The sequence below is a fragment of the Protopterus annectens genome, chromosome 11.part0, assembly GCF_019279795.1.
Source record: "Protopterus annectens isolate FY-2018-M chromosome 11.part0, PAN1.0, whole genome shotgun sequence".
Classification (NCBI taxonomy): Eukaryota; Metazoa; Chordata; order Ceratodontiformes; family Protopteridae; genus Protopterus; species Protopterus annectens.
In genome coordinates, this window is record NC_056745.1 from 479,707,951 (window position 1) to 479,725,274 (window position 17,324).

The window sequence follows — 17,324 nt, forward strand, 5'->3', positions numbered from 1 at the left end:
GGGGGCCTCTGTAGGAAGGGAAACCAAACTTGACGAGGCGAGTGCGGGGCAATCAAAATCATCTCGCTCTCCAACTAAATCCCCTTCTCTATCACCCTCGGTAGGACGGAACGGAGGGAAGGCGTAGAGAAGACCGGGGGGCCAAATGTGAGTCAGAGCGTCCCTGGGAATCTGTCCCTGAGAAGGAAACAGTGTGAAGAACTCTCTGCATTTCGCATTGTGCGGGCTGGCAAACAGGTGCAGCAAGGAAGACCCCATCTGTCGAAGATTTTCGCAGCTATACTCTGTTTGAGGGACCACTCGTGGGGTAAAAGAATGGTCCTGCTTAATCTGTCCGCAATCACATTGGACTTCCCCGGTATGTGCGTTGCCATTAGAAAGCGGTTGGTAGCTACCGCCCAGTGCCAAAGTCTCATGGCTTCTCTGCATAGTGGGTAAGACCTGGTTCCACCTTGCTTGTTTATGTACCACACCACCGACATGTTGTCGGATAGGATAGTAATCGGGCCCTGTGGGAGAGCGTGATGGAGAGCTTGGAGTACCAATAGTACCGCTCTCATCTCCAGGACATTGATATGCAAATGTGTTTCCTGGATCTGCCATGTGCCTTGGACCGACCTGTCCAGGTAATGACTCCCACCCTACCTGGGAGGCGTCCGTGAGTCACAGTGGCAATGGGACGTTGAGGTATAAAGGGTCGCCCTGGTGAGATTTGATTGGAGAAGCCACCAATGAAGATCTCGACGGCAACTTTCCGTGATTATGATTAAGTGGTTCAAGGGAAGTTCCTGATAGGACCATTGAACCGACAGTAGCCATTGTAAAATTCGCATGTGAAGTCTGGCCAAGGGAACTAAAAAGTATGGTTTACGCATCGAGCCCAACAGTTGTAGGATCCGATGGGCGGCAACTCTTTGTAAGGAGAGACAGGATGTGACGTGATCTTGTAAGACCAGAATTGTTCCTGGCGGTAAATAGCGCATTCTTTTGTGTCTAAGTCTGCGCCTATGAAAGTAATACGCTGAGATGGCTGTAGTACAGATTTTTGCAAATTGAGCGTGATCCCCAAGAAACGGCCCAAGGTGAGCGTGGCTCTGAGCGCTTGGAGTAGTAGATGCTCGGAGGTGGCAGTAAGGAGCCAGTCGCCTAGATAAGGAAACACCTGGAATCCCAGACTTCTCAGGTGAGCAGTTACCACTGCCAGACATTTGGTGAACACCCTGGGGGCTGTGGTGAGACCAAAGGGCAGTGCTCGGAATTGAAAATGACTGGCTCCGAGGAAGCGTAAATGTCTCCTGGACTCTTGAGCTATGGGAATGTGATAGTAAGCGTCCTGGAGATCTATGGAGCACATCCATGCATTCTTTCCAGCAAAGGAAGAATAGATTGAAGAGTGACCATTCGAATTTGGACTTCTTTGAAACGATTCAATGAACTGAGGTCCAAAATGGGCCTGAAGTCCCCTGTCTTTGGTACCAAAAATAACTTTGAGTAAGTTCCTGATCCGATCTGGTCGATGGGGACAGGCTGGATGGCTCTTTTCTAGCAGCTTTGAAACCTCTAATGCTGCCTGATCCCGTGACTGGGTGGCACGTCAGGGATTTCCCTTAAAGAAAGGGGGTTTGTTGAAGGGTATGATATATCCTCGGTAATGATCTGAAGCACCCTCCATCGCTTGTTATGGATTCCCAAGCTTGTGGGTGCGCCAAAGCGACCCCGACTGGCTCGGAGTTGCACAGTCGGGCAACAACTCAGGAACGCTGGTTGTATGAAGAACCACGAAAGGAATCATGGGTCTCCAGAGTTACGGGGGCCTCTGCCACCTCTGGGGCATCTTCCAAAATCCCCACCTCTGGAGGGGAATCACTGGGTGGAGTAGAGAAAGACTTTGGGATTTTAAACCACATTTTCCTCCTCTCCCAGCCTTGGGATAAGGCCTGGAAGGAGCGGAAAACGGGCCCCAACGGCAGTCAAAGTCTTGCCTCCTGCTCGCACCGAGTTAGTGTGTCCTTCACCTTGGGTCCAAACAAAGATGACCCATCAAAGGGCGTCGTGAAGGAAGACTTGAAGGCCTCCGTGAGCGAACACAAGCGTAACCAGGCTTGCCTCCTGAGGGCAACGCCTGTTCCGCTCTACTCGCCTTCGGCCGCATACGAAATGAGCCTCATGGACGAGTTAACGATAGAAAAAGGGTAGTCATCTGGCGCCAACAGTCGGGGCCAGCGCCTCAGGTAGATTACCAACAATAGAGTCATGTAGCTCTTTGAGAAGATCCCTTTGGAGCCTCGTAAAATGACATAAATAGTTCAGCGACCGTAAGGTAAAGGCCGCTGAGGACAGGGTGCGCTTCCGTACCTATCCATACTCCTAGAATCCTTATTAGGAGGATGAATAGACGCCGAAGCCTCTGCCACGTCCTGCTGTGTGGCAGAAGCCACCACTAAAGCATCTACAGGCACACCCTTAGTGAGAAATTCCTTCTGGGGGCTGACAAAATTTATTGGGCCCTCGCAGGCACCGGTTCCACAGAATCAGGGTGTTCCCACCTTGAGAAACCAAATCAAGGAGTTCATCAAGGGCGGAGACACCCAGGAGGCGAAGGCTGGGCCCCAAAGGCCTTGAGGAAGACCGACTCCTCAGCTGAAGGGGTTTTGGCTTGCCAGTCACCTCTCTGTCTCAGAATCTCAAGATATCTGAGAAGGAGATATCATCCGAAGATGATTTGGGGACCCTTCTGCGTCATCGAGGTCAGTATCCGATGTAATAGACTCATCTTGGGAGTCTACGTGCTTCCTCTTACACAATTTCTTCCGTGGGGGTTCGTCGAAGCAGTTTCGGACGGACCACCCGAAGAAGGCTGGAACTCGATGGGTATCCTCAGGCCCTGGGGCCCGCTGCCAGGGGGCTGCAACACAACAGAGGCACCAGTCTCCAAATCTAGGGACGGTGAGGTAGAAACTTGTTGAACCGGCAAAGGCATGGCCAGCGCGCTCCTCATGGCCTCAAAGGCGACCTCCAGAGTCCAAGGAGGTCACTGGTCTAGAGGCCACGATGGCACTGGGAATTCCAGCAGCCGATGCTCGAGAGGAAGACTAGGCACCAAGCACCTAATCCCAAAGTATTCCTCGGGCCCGGCTGAAGAGGTCGAGTACCAAACCCTGAACCGGAGGACAGGGTAGGAAGCATAGTCGGAGCCGAAGGCCTGTAAGGGTCTCTGCTCCGACCGTATGGCTCCACATTGCTCCACCACCACCGGCTCCAACGGCTCCAAGAGGTTGGAGGAGGAATCAAATGTGTTGGAGGGGATCGGCTCGAAGCAAACTGTGCTGGAGCCGAGACCATTTTAGTAAACACTGGAGACTGGAAAAGCCTCTGTAAAACCCTATCCAGGTCCGAATCCGAAAGTCTCGAGGATTTAGAGGAGGTAGACACTCGAGAAGATTTTCTTCTCGGCTCCGAGAGAAGGGGACCGGCTCGATACGGCTCCAAAACTATCGGCGCCGACTCCACCACATCATGGACCACCATCGGCACCGAAGGAGCCTTCTTGAGCCAAGGGGAAGAGTCTGAGCTGCACACTTCCACCGGCTCCGGCCATTGGAACCGGCGGAGGTGATTCACCTTCGACACTCCAACTTGCGGCTCCAAAGGCAATGGAGCCAAAGTAGGAGGTATCGAGGCAGACTTCAACCCTCGGCCCCAAGTCAGTGGAGCCGAGGAAGAAGAGGTCAATTTTGTCTTTAGAAGTCGGTTCCGACGGACTTGTCGGTGCCGACGATCTTTCTTTGGAAGCAACAGGAGGATTTAAGGCTTCCTCAAAAGAAGGTTTGATAAGCCCTTTCAATATCAGCTTGTTCTTACGTTCTTGAAGAACTCTAGCAGAAAAAGCATGACATATGCTACAAGTCTCTTGCAGATGTTTCGGCCCCAAACAATAAACACAGATTGAATGGCTGTCTGTTATGGACATTTTATAACTGCACCGAGTGCATTTTTTAAAACCTGACTTTTGTTCTTTAGACACAGTACAGGCCCTACAACAAGTATGACTTTACCACAAAAAGTAAGCACTATAATAAAAAAGCGCCAACTGAAAAGCGCGAGACACACTGGCGCGAGCACTTAGGAAAAATTTACCTCACAAACAAGCAGACAAAACAAGTCCAACGGCCCAAAGCCCTCTAATTTAAACGGGCTTGGCCCGAAAAACAATTAACCACAAAGGGAAATTAAAATTAAATAGTACAAAAGGGTAGGGCAAAGGCCCTCTAACTTAAACAGGCCTTGCCCGACTAAAAAAATGAAGTACCAGAAGACACTCAAGCACTCAAAAGTCACAAATAGTATAAAGAATAGCTGTTAAAACAGCTGTTTGGTTAATATATGACAAAAACCCCAAGGTCAAGGACCAATAAAGGTAAAAAGAACCACTTAGCTCCAGCCAAGTCGAGACCACGTCCAGCTTGTAAAGCGGCAAACGAGATCTGGGGAAGCAGGTGTAGTGCATCCTGGGATAGGGAGTAGCCCAGCCAATGAGAGACTTCGTGCTAGTGTATAAGTTGCCGAGTCGGAGCCGATGGATCGGCTCCGAACCCATCTGTCATGAATGTAGGCGAGATAGGATCCCATTACATTCAAAGTTTTACTTACATACATACATTTATTATTATTTTTTTTTATTTAAAAAATAAACAGACTGGGTCCACATGTTCACTTGTTACTACCTTACCAACATTATGACAAAAAGAAGATCTGGACAGAATGGTCACCTGCGCTACATGATGGGAAAGGTGGAGTGTTCAGCAACCTGGGAAAATGTAATAGGACATCTTGGCAGGTAAAAGAAGATGAATCTCCTCTTACCAGACCTCTTATTACATACAAATACATTTTCAGTCTCTTTTTTACTTATTTTAAGATATTAGCAACTTCAGTTTCTCAAAGCTATCCAAGCTGGACTGTGTTTACTAGAATCTCTGTTCATTATTCATAAGAAAGAGAGAGAGAAAAGAGCATCAAAAGTTCATCACTGCCAGCAATGAGGATTAATAATCATAACTCTGAAGTACAGACTTATCAGAGCACATAACTGTCCTACGTGAACAGCAAGATTTTGAACTGCAGACTTTAGATGTTAACGCATCTGAATTTTCACACAGGTTGAACAGTAGCAATGTACTTTATACTCCCTTTCTGAACAATGCAAGGACAAAAACTGAAAGCAACAACTTACAGTTCTCTCAAGTTCTCCTTCAGCCAATACTGTCTCCATTTCCTAGACACTTTCTGTTTTATCCCCTTTAGAAAGAGTTTTTCCAGATGTTCATTTGGCATATCTGAAAGAATGAACAAACATTAAATATTAACAGTGACAGCAAACTGACAAATGTCTTAAAAAAAACAAAGGGAAAATACAGCAACTAAATAAGCACAGTAACTTAACATAAAACTGGCAGGACCTGTTACAAGATACATAATACATGTGGCCAGATTCCAAAGAAGTTGTTCAGTGCAAGTGACTTACTCCAGTGTAAAATAATGTCCCAGTTCCGAAAGACTTGCTCTTGGTGTAAGTGATTTCAGTGTAAGACTTGTCTATAAATAGCCTTAAACCAGGGGTAGACTCCAAAGGACCTGTGCTCAGTGTGACTTACTCTGGTGTAGTACAATGCAGTAAGTCACTTTTACTGACAGCAAGTCTTTTGAAATTGAAACCATGGCTTACGTATACCAAGTACAATTCTGCAAAGCAAGCACAAATAACAGATATGCAACCACATCAGCTGATTTTCAAGAAGGCTCTATTCAGTGAGCAACAGTTTGTTTTTCCTTTTCCAAAAACTATCCTTCAGCAAAATTATTACATTCTTTCTTTGTTTCCTTTGTTTGGAAGACAGCTTGCCTACTGCTGATGCATGATGTGACATACTACATTATCTATGAGGTCACTCACAGCCACAGGCTACCCATTTTTGACTCTAGTAAAACAGAGTAGAAAGGAAAACAAGGTTACAAAATAAGCTTGCCAGAACTATCAGGAAATCCATATGAAGCAGAAGTGGAAGAGCAGTCCAAGCCAGCAAGACAGGCAGAGAGAGACAGAAGTAAGTACCCAAGGCTGAAGGGCCTCTCAAAGATCAAAGTGATAAGGTTAGAAAGTAAAACTGCATGAGGAACTCTATAACATTAGCTGTTTCATCACTGGGTTTACTGTTGTAGTAAAATTTCAACTAACTTAAATTTAGTCACAGATGCACATCAACTCCAGCTAGAACTGCCAAGCAATACTTGTGCCTTTTCTCCTAATGTAAAATGCATTTCTCACATCTATGATGTCAGCTAGAACTAGGGTGTAAAACAAACAGCACCACAAACATCTTAAATTCAGTTTTTTGTGGTTAGAAAGCTACCTACAAAACTGCATTTCTCCCTAGTAAGTAAAAAAAGAAGAAAATGCAGACACATATGGAGAGGTTCCTTCTCCTTCCTAGGAGAATGTCCTGAAATCTGCCAACACTAACTCTTCACCCTATGATATCCTACAAAACGTTAGAGATGAAAGCTATACATGGAGACCTACATCCAGGTGATTACAAGATAAACATGCATCCTATTCCTTATCAGGCAATCCAGACAGAAGTAGACACCAAAATAGACCATTTTCTCTGCTCTACAAGGAAGATAAAAAGGTCCATAATGAGAGGAGAAAGATGGATGGGAACTCCTACTACAGCACTAATCCCCCTTTACTTGATTACTTACTGTTACTTAATTATTTACTGTTATAGTATCTTCTCACATAAATATAAAATGTTCCTCACAGTAATCACTGCTTTACTCATATTCCAAATGATGGGAAAATACCAAGCAGTACACACAGTCCCTAACCCCTTATTTGAAGAGGAGGTTAAGACATTCATTTCAGCACTGCTTGGCTTTTAGAATAGATGTAAACTTTGTAGCACTAGGAGAATGTATGCCTAAATGTCAAGTGACCTGCCCTCAAAAAAGCTCCGTGTTGAAATGTTTTTGAAGGATGTCTGTTCAGTGACTGCTGCCTTACTAGAATACATCACGGCTTTAGCGTCTGGAGGAGCCTTATAATAACCATACTTTTAAGGTCTGTTTGGATTCTGGTCTATTCAACATCCCTGGCATGAAGGGGATGAAAAGCAAATCAGATCATCTGATGTCCTTTACCTTGTTAGTAAGGCATTTGAGTTGCCAGGCAACATGCATACCATGCACTCTTGGACTCAAAAGTATTCCTGGGAGAAGATTACACACATTCAAAATAAGGTCTGAAACTACTTTAGGCATGAAGGATAGATTGGCCAACTGGATGTGAATGAAAAGGCAGAGGGGTCAGCTTCATAATAAAAGTTTAAGCCCAAGACTGAAGAGTGGGTCTCCTTAGTGGCATGAAGTAGAGGGTACCCCTAACGGAAAATATAACTGTAGAAAATGGGAAGATAGGTGCACCTTCACAGAGGAACAGGTTTGTTTGTTTGTGTCTTTCGGCTTTTCCCGGTTAGGGGTCGCCACAGCGGAATTCCGGTCCACTAATGATTGGCAGTTGATTTTTACATACCGGCTTGCCAGGCCTGACGCACGACTTTCAACGAAGGTACGCCCATTCACGCATGTCTCCACACAGAAGACGCTCTAGCTGAGAATCGAACTGATGCTCTTAAAAAATATTTGTGAAAAGTAATAAAGAATCACTGGAATGCTGGCTGAGCAACTGACAACTGTCTTGTGGTTGCATCAACTTTAACACCTTTTCCACTTCAAGAAGGATTTTACTGATGTTGGGCTTCCTTTCACCTTGAATGAGGTTCAGCAACTCTGGTGACAGCAAGTGCCTGTGTGCCACTAGTCTTAAATCCATCATATTCTCAACATTGAGTTTGGATGTTAATATGCAACTGTCCCCTCCTGATGAATAAGTAAATTAACTTTGAGGGGCATGATGCACGAGTTCATCTAGGTCATGTCCATTACCTGGGAGAACAAAAACGAAACCAGTCTTGTCTGGAAGGTGATTATAAGCATGAAATTCTCGTCTCTTTTCTGCCTTAGCCAAAATCTTTGAAATAAGGGGAAGGGTTGGGAAGAGTACGGCATGACTTGACCTTATCAGATGGAGAAGGCACCAGCTACTTGGGCATCCGGCAGGAGTGCAGAGAAGAAAACAAGGGCAGCTGGTGGCACTCCCTGGACTCAAACGAATCTAAGCATGAGATCCATCCACTTTTTAATGACTGTTAGATTTCTTATCAAGTTTTCTACCAGAATATTCTAGCTACTTGAAATGAATACTGCTTAGACATGTACATTCATGGTAATTCCAAAGTTCTAGGACTATACGTTTTGTCTGCCCGTGCCTGTTAATATACCACATTACATTACAGTAGTACTGTCTGTACATTTTTTAAAACATCCTCAATTAAACAGTAACACTAGTATACATAAATTAGTAGAAATAAACAGTTTCTGTTGTCACTGTAAAACAGTATTTATGTTTTCTTTTTAATTTTCATTCACTTCAGCATTATACAAGGTAGTCAGTTCCTGCCTTCTCTTAAATCTCACTCCTCCCCCTGAACAGTATTCGGCATATATTGTTCCCACAAATTCCATTTATTTCTAAGAAATGTTCTCCTTCCCTTTTCTAAAGACTGCACACTCAGTCCTTTAACCACCTTTCCAGTATTCAATACTTCAATTATATTTGGTTTAAATACTGATTTCCATTTTCTAGTAATTGTTTCTCTGGCAAATAGCAACATTAAACTTAAGACCTTGCTATATCTAGTCAATCAAATTCTATAACCTAGCTCAAAATATTAATTTCTTAAATTACAGTCATTTGTTTATCCAACATTTCTGTCAAAGTTCTCTGTACGGAATCTTTAAAATCTTCCAACTCATTGCATTCCCCCCAAAAGAACTTTTCCAATTTTCCTCTCTCTTCTTTAAAACACCTTCAGCATTTGTTAGTTGCCTGAGGGAAAAAATCCCTTGATGTTTATGTGAGATATAATCTTCCTTTACAAATACATTCAAGCAAAAATCCTAAACCTTCTAGACTTGGTTGCATACTTGGGAGCCTTACCAATGTCTTCCCATTATTCTTTTGTAATTTTCCTTTCCATTCTCTTGTCCCAATATTTTCTAACCTCCTTTGGTTGAGTCCATTACTTATATAATTTATATAACCTATTATCCCCTTTTCAACAGCAGCTATTTTTTTCATTTAGCACTCATCTATCTCACACTCTTTGCCTCTAACCTGTCATTAATCCCTTATATAGGAATCCTTCCCTAACCTGCAGTCCAAACTTCTGTTTAGCCTCATCCCACTCTATTACCTTTCAGTTTCAAATTACTTGCACCCAATATCTTGGTCACTTTGCTAATTTTGCTCGAGTAAATAAAGAGCCTTCTTGCGGTTTTCTATACACCATCTTCCAGACATACCTATTGGCAAAATCTTCTTTCTCCATTTCTACACTGGCTTAGTGCTTGGAATACTTTCAATTACTTAATAAATGTAACATTCTGTAATGTTATTTTCCTCAAGGACTTGCATCCAAACTCTTAGTTTTTCTTTATTCCTTAAAAATCCCACCCCATTCCTGTGTTTCATCATCCTCCTTTTCCACTTTGATTTATAACTAGATCCACTTATATATATATATATATATATATATATATATATATGAGCCCACGCGGCAAGAAAGACTGAGGAAAATGGCGTCGGCTGATGCTTTTATACCCGAAGACCAACAGAGATGACGTCGGGTGAAGTGCGACATCAGCCGAAGCCGGACCCGGACTTTGGAATCCGGCCGACTGAAGGGCTGCCTGACGACAGGACAACCCAGTTGTTATGACTGCAGATGCATCCATGAAGGACATCCATAAACTACCTTGTTTGAAGGGGTAAGTCAATTTATTCCACTTGACTCTTGTCATCTTCACCTCCCAATATATTATTTCAACTCTTTATTATGATCTAGAACTTCTGTACTAGTTGATAAAAATATGCCTGACCTGTATATAAAACTAAACAGACTAGAAACATTTTCACTGCTTATATCTTACTATACATATCATCAATAAACAATCATTAGAGATAGCAGATTGGCTGGTGAGGTGTAAGAGCAAATCAACGTGGAATCATCGGCATATTGGATACATTGTGCCTTTGGGATAGTAGTGTCATTTATGAAGAAAGAGAAGAGGAGGGTGACCAAGAATAAAGCCCTGAGGGACTCCTAAGGTGACTGGGAGATGTGATGACAGTTTGTCCTGCCAGAAGACAGCCTGTTGTCTACCCCATAGATAGGACTGAAACCATTGCAGAGATTGATGGTCCAGGAAGACATCTTTCAGGATACTAAGTAGAAGCTGATGACTGACCATATCAAACGTCGTAGACAGGTCCAGCAAGACAACAGATAACAGCATGTTGTTGCAATTAAGACTGATGACATTGGTGAAAGATAAGAATGCTGATGTGGTGCTATGGTGTGGTCTGAAACCATGCTGGGACTCTGTGAGAAGTTTACTGTGGTTAAGGTAGTCCATACGTTGTATGTGGACACACTTTTCCAAAAGTTTTGCTAGAGGTGAGAGAATGGCTATGGGCCTATATAGTTGGACAATTCTGTGGAACTTACCTCCTTTATGTAGGGGTATTCCATGTTAAATTTTCCAAATGGCTAGAATGGTTGCCTCGGAAATGGATCTATTAATGAGGGTAGAGACTGGGATAGTGATGGCATCAGCAGCTAGTTACAGGAATTCAGCTGGGAGGTGATCTGCTGCTAGGAAAGTGGGTTTAAGTTTTCCGTATAAGGGTAGTAGGGACCAAGACTTTGGAACTCTGGCTGACTGCGGGACCGCCTGACGGCAGGATAACCCAAGTGTAAAGACTGCAACAGTGTAACACGATGAACATTTTAGTGTTACATAAGGTCACAGCGTTATCTAGTGGAAGTCTTTTACGTTTAGACCAGTTGACAGCTTTTAGATCTTGTAGAATGTTATCTAGGTAAAGTTTTGTCTGTTTCTTGTCACTTTATAGGTGTGATGATGGGTGATCTCAGCCTTAAATTTGATAATGTAGACGAGGCAATGATCACCGAGGTCATCAGGTAGTGTGTATGCACTGCAAACAGATAACCTGTAAATGGTTCATCTCCCAGGCCCATGCTTATACTTATTAAGGGTATCATAACTTGTCAGAGGTTCGGGATGCATGGCTAGGCTTAAAAAGGCCCTTGTGGTCGTTAACCTAGTAAACACCTACGAACCTACATCCAGCTTCTCAATCTTTATATTATATTTTGATTAATCTCTTCCCACATTTCCTTAGTTGACATAATATAAAATTTCTTTTAAGCCATTCAGCTAAATACTTCACCTTATCATGTCACCATAAATATGGGTATGTCTGAAACAATTCATGTGTGGATACAGTTACCTCTATAAACAATTTTACAACTTCATTTAATTTTTCATCCTGAAAAAAACTTTAAACTGTCTCAGAATGTTCCAAAAAAGTACAAAATTATATAATTTTAAAATAAAGCTAACTTTTCTTGGTTACCATACCAGTTGCGTCTCTGAATGAGAGTCCCTTCTTTTCTAAATATAAATGCAAATAAAGGGGAAATAGGACACACCTTGCCTGCTTCCGCTGTTCAAACACAGCTTGCTGGAGAGGAAATCTCCCACCTTAATTCTTGCCTCTGACCATTCATTTGTCCTCCTTATTAACCGCATTATTTTATCAGAGTAAGCAAATGCTATTACTGTCATACTCAAAATCCCAGCTTAATATTAAATGTCTTCGCTGCATCAAAATGCGGCAACAATAGCAGTGATTTTTTTCTACTTTGCTTTCCCTCTAGATTAGACATGTCCAACCTGCGGCCCTCAGAGCTCTTCCATGCGGCCCTCAACCTCTAACTGCAACATCGATGTACGCATGCCCCAAAACACTTTTTGTTTTGTGTTTTTTGCTCACGTGACCTGTAACGCTCATGTTGGTGTGCGCATGCACCAAAGCACCCTTCTAGTTTTGTTTTTGAGCCAAAAAAGGGTCAGTGTGTTTACGCCATTATTTTGCGCCGAACAATCAGGGAGTGTGTGTGTGTTCTCGCTGAAGAGGGACTCATGTATGGGTTTGCCGCTGTTGCCTTTGAAAGGGACAGCAATTACCTGTGTTAATAGGTAAGTACGGAGTGAGTGCATGCATGAAAGCAGAATTGTGTGCGTGAAAGTAGAAGAGTGTGTGTATATGTGTGCACGACACAGACGCATGCACAAAGAGGCTAACAATGATCAGTCTACCTACTGAACACAAACAAGTTAGCTCATAAATATATCTTACATTAAAAGTACACTTTCATTAAATTGTGGCTTTCCTGACAGGGAGAGTGTTGTATTGAACATGAACTCATACCTCTTAACTGTATGGATTTTCAAAGAATGTCTGAATTTTTGCCTTATCTTCTAATTTGTGTCTTTTGCTTAGGAAATAAAAGTAGTCATCCAGGGTAATGCAGTTCCAGGGAGTAAGAATGAGACAGCAGCCTAGGGTTAATGGGTCAGTAGTGGACTGACTATGCGGGACTATAGCATATAAAGTTGTATTGTTTTTTCAGACAAAAAAAGCACCTCGTACTGTTTTTTCATTGGTGGGGTCTAAGCAGTGGTAGATTGGACAACAGTAAGCATAGCTTTGGCGGATCATCAATAGTGGCAAATCAAGTGGGCACAATGTCATTTTTAAATGTTGGGGATTTTAATGTGTATGTGTGTGCTTATGTGTTGGGAGTGCTGCAACAGTAGATGATTATTAAAGAAAGAGACTTACGGACTGTGGAGAATATGTTTCTTTGTTTCAAAACCTAATACTTGGGTACGCATGCCAGTAGATTTTTTAAGACATAGCTTCTTGCCATTTACAGTGGACGGATATTTACATTTAATGGACAATGTATTAGCGTGGGCCTGTGGGGTTCTGAAGGATGCCAAGTCTACCACTGCCAATGTCTTGTAAAGTGACCTGGAAATGGATATTGGGATGTTACTGAACAAATATAGTAAGTGGGCTTAGAAATATAGTTTAATTAAACGTAGTGTACTTTCAATTTACAGGTCATAATTTAATTTATTTCAGGTAGTCCAGATACTGATAGATTGTATATCATTAGATTTAATTAGGGAGAGCTGTCATTCTGGGGAAACAAGCAGCCCTAGTTTCAGTGAAAGCTCTGTGGTTGCTTGCAGGTAGGAAGTTGCAGGATGTTGATGCAATGTGTTTTATTTATTATTTTTAATGCATTTGTCATTTCAAAGCATGGTTTTCTTTGATGCAAAAGAAGGCAGGACTGAATGAGCCATACAATGTTTAACTGACAATAATGGGATAGAAAGATTATACGTGATGTATAATGTTTGCAGCTACAGTTGTTTCAATTTTGTCTGTGATGCATAACTATTTTTGGGCCTGTGTCCCACTTTTATTTTTCGCTTTGTCCAGATTTCTTGCTCTAAGGTTGAGAGATATGGTTCCATACTAAATCAGAAGTTGTATTTACCTTGGAAGACTTTTCGGCATAATTATGAAAAACAGAGCCCTTTTAATATCTCTCTGCTTATTTCCAATATAAACTGCCATGTAACCTTGCATATAACCTTATTAAGCTACTTTACTTCTTTTGGAATTGACAGGTATGATTCATCAGTTCGACATAAGCATAGAGTGCTAATGTGACTTTGATTTCTTGCAGCAGTCTGGTGGTTTACATAATCACAATAACTTTGCTGTGTTTCTGGGTGTGTAATCAATTTAACAGTTTTAAAGATGTTTTTCAAAAATAAATAAATATATAATAAATAAATAATCCTCTCTACACTTCGAGCTATTGACAAAGTCTGGGAATTTGTTTTTTTCAAAAGCGGTCAGCATTACAGCTCAGTAAACTGTCAGTCTGTGAGTAACTTCTGCACAAATTAAAATGTCTGAATGTCAAATGGCTTTAGATTGGAGGGAAGTTTATTTTTATTTATTTTACATTTGTTTACCGGGAAAGTCCGACTGGACACAGGTCCATTTTCAGCGGAGGCCGGGGAGAAAAGCTCCAAAAATAACACAAAACAATATAATACAATACATGAGAGAGAGAGACAGCAAATTACAGATGTAGTACTCATACAATATAGCAGAGATTACATCTCGTAACAGTGAGAATCATTGAAGTACAGAATAAACTTAAAAACATTTTTTTTACAGTTATAATTACAGCAAGGCAGATGTTTGTTTGTTTATCGCAGTGGTGGTGCTGTGGTAGCATTGTCGCCTCACAGTAAGACGCTGTCCGGTTCGATTCTCAGCTAGAGCGTCTTCTGCGTGGAGACATGCGTGAATGGGCATACCTTCGTTGAAGGTTGTGCGTCAGAGCTGGTAATTCGGCACGTAAAAATCAACTACCAATCATTAGCAGACCGGAGTTCTGCTGTGGCGACCCCTAACCAGGAAAAGCCGAAAGACACAAACAAGCAAGGCAAATATCAGAGTTAAGTTTTTAGGAGAAAGCTGTTTGTACATAGCTGAAGCTCTGAAAATAGAAGTTATGTTCTTACCATAACGTTCCATGTTAGTTGTCTTCTTCTCGCCTTCTTCTTGCTGGATGGGTTCGGAGCCGACCTCGGCTCCGACTCGGCCACTCTAAAAGCTCGAGAGTTGGTTCCACCGGCTCGAGGCTCCCCTTATATCCCACAATGCTAGGCGAGAGTTACCTCAGATCTCGTTTGTAAGCTAACCCCAGCGTATAACAGTAACAGTATAACTGTAAAACAGAGTCCACCTCTAACAACAGGAAGAAGAAGGGTGACCTACATCCTGAAACAAGAAATATGCATAATAGTATATGACTAAGAAAGAGGTGGTAGAAAGAGAGGTCACGATCACAACTCCTCTAGGTCTGTCCAGGCCAGGGGGAAGGAGGGTGGGATTTAGAAGAAGGCGAGAAGAAGACAACTAACATGGAACGTTATGGTAAGAACATAACTTCTATATGTTGTTGTCTATCTCGCCTTCATTCTTGCTGGATGGGACCCGTCCCTAGCACCTTGTCCCGGTGGCCTAACGGAACAGACTCCTGAGAACAGTGGAACCAAAATTAGCTCTATGCCTAGAAGCTAAATCCAACTTATAATGGGAAATAAAAGTGTGAGGAGTAGCCCAAGTAGCCGCTGCACAAATGGTGTCAATAGGCAGTCTGTCTTGGAAGGCTAAAGAAGTAGCCAAAGCTCTGGTGGAATGGGCTTAACGTTTATCAGGCAGTTATTGGTGTCTAATCTCATAAACAAGGGTAATCAGAGATGTTAGCCATCTGGATAATGATACCTTTGAAACTGGAAGTCCCTTCCTGCTTTCCGCATAGGAGACAAACAGCTGATCAGATTTTCTGAATTGTTCGTCCTGTCCAAGTAGTACCTTAATTGACGATGAACATCCAGGCAGTGTAATTTTTGTTCAGACCTATTTGAATACTCTGGGAAAAAGACAGGGAGGTCAATGCTTTGGTTTAGATTTGATGTTGAAACCACCTTAGGCAAAAAGGACGGGTTAGTTCGTAAGGAAACTCTGTCCTTATGGAACAAAGATAAGGAGAACGACAACTGAGTGCTTGAAGTTCTGAAATTCTTCTAGCTGATGTGATAGCCACCAGAAAGAGAGTTTTCCATGATAATAATTTCAAGGAACATGAAGCTGCAGGTTCGAAAGGGGAAAGAATCAAAGAAGCAAGAACTAAATTTAGGTCCCAAGGAGAAGGAGGATTTCTTATAGGAGGTCTGAGAAGAAAAACTCCTTTCAAAAGGCTTTGCAAAGTTTGTGGGACATTAGGGCAGATTCAGAAATGCCCACATGAAAATTAGAAATAGCTGCCAATTGAACCTTAAGAGTAGAGGGAGATGAACCTGCATGGAAGAGTTCAGCTAGAAAATCAAGGACTAGTTGGATGGAAGCGGTGAAAGGATCTATGTCCTTTCCTTGTGCCCAGTATGAGAAGCGTTTCCACTTACTTAAATAAATCTTTCGAGTGGAAGATTTATGGGAAGCTATCAATATATCTCTAACCGAGTGAGATAATTGAGGAAGCCTGGTTACGGTTGGAACTGGAGGAACCAAGCAGTGAGGTTCAGAGAGGGGAGGGAGCGATGAAACTGACCCGACTGGTGGATCAAAAGATCTGGAACTAGGTCCAGACTCCACGGTCGCTTCAAGAGAAAGCGATGTAGAAAGGGGAACCACACTTGTCGAGGCCAGTAAGGAGCAATGAGGATCAATGAGGCCTTCTGAGCGATAGCTTTCTGTATTACTTGAGAGATTAGAGGGAAAGGAGGAAATGCATACAGAAGTCCCCGGGCCAAACTTGGACTAGAGCGCCTCTGCTGGGTTGGCCTGGTAAAGGGAATAGAGTGAAGTATTCTCTGCACTTGCTGTTTTGGGAGTAGCAAAAGATCGCAGCAAGGCTGACCCCACTTGAGAAATATCTCTCACTACAGAGTCTTTCAGAGACCACTCGTGAGGCATGAGTATAGCTCTGCTCAACTTGTCCGCAATGTGATTGGACTTCCCGGGATGTGCGTTGCTATCAGAAAACGCTGAGAAGAAATCGCCCATTGCCACAGTCTGAGTGCTTCTCGACACAGGGGTATGATCTGGTTCCGCCTTGTTTGTTGATGTACCACACTACAGACATATTGTCTGTCTGGATTGCAATCGCTCCCAAGGGAAGAGAGTCTTGAAGGGCTTGCAACGCTAAAAGCACTGCTCTCATCTCCAGAACATTTATGTGCAAGTGGCATTCGCTTGGTTGCCATGTGCCCTGGACTGTCCTGCCCTGATAATGCCCCCACCCGATCAGGAGGCATCCGTTGTCAGAGTAGCAACCGGAGGAGGTGGAACAAATGGTCTTCCGACAGGAGCTGGGAAGACATCCACCACATGAGATGCTTTTTGCACGCTGCGTGATCATAATGGTGTGAGACATTGGAAGTTCCTGGTATGACCATTGAGAAAAAGCATCCACTGAAGGATCCGCATGTGGTATCTGGCCAATGGGAGGAGAGGTATGGCGCTGCCATGATTCCCAACACCTTTAGAACTAACCTGGCTTTGGCTCTGTTGTTGTTGAGAAGAAGTGACACCAATTTGTGAATGTCTGATATCCTTTGGTTCGTTAGCGTTGCAGACATGTTTATAGTATCTAAATTTGCGCATATGTAGGTAATAG

The 17,324-nt window shown here is 42.9% G+C and overlaps 1 protein-coding gene across 1 annotated transcript in view; it reads right to left on the reverse strand.

Moving 5' to 3' along the window:
• The window catches only part of OSBPL8 (oxysterol binding protein like 8), a 3,324,100-nt gene that overhangs the window by 3,129,694 nt on the left and 177,082 nt on the right, over nt 1-17,324 (reverse strand). Inside the window, exon 2 of the mRNA XM_044087980.1 lies at nt 5,234-5,336. The gene's annotated coding sequence lies outside the window, so the exon portion shown is untranslated. The remainder of the gene's footprint in view (nt 1-5,233; nt 5,337-17,324) is intronic.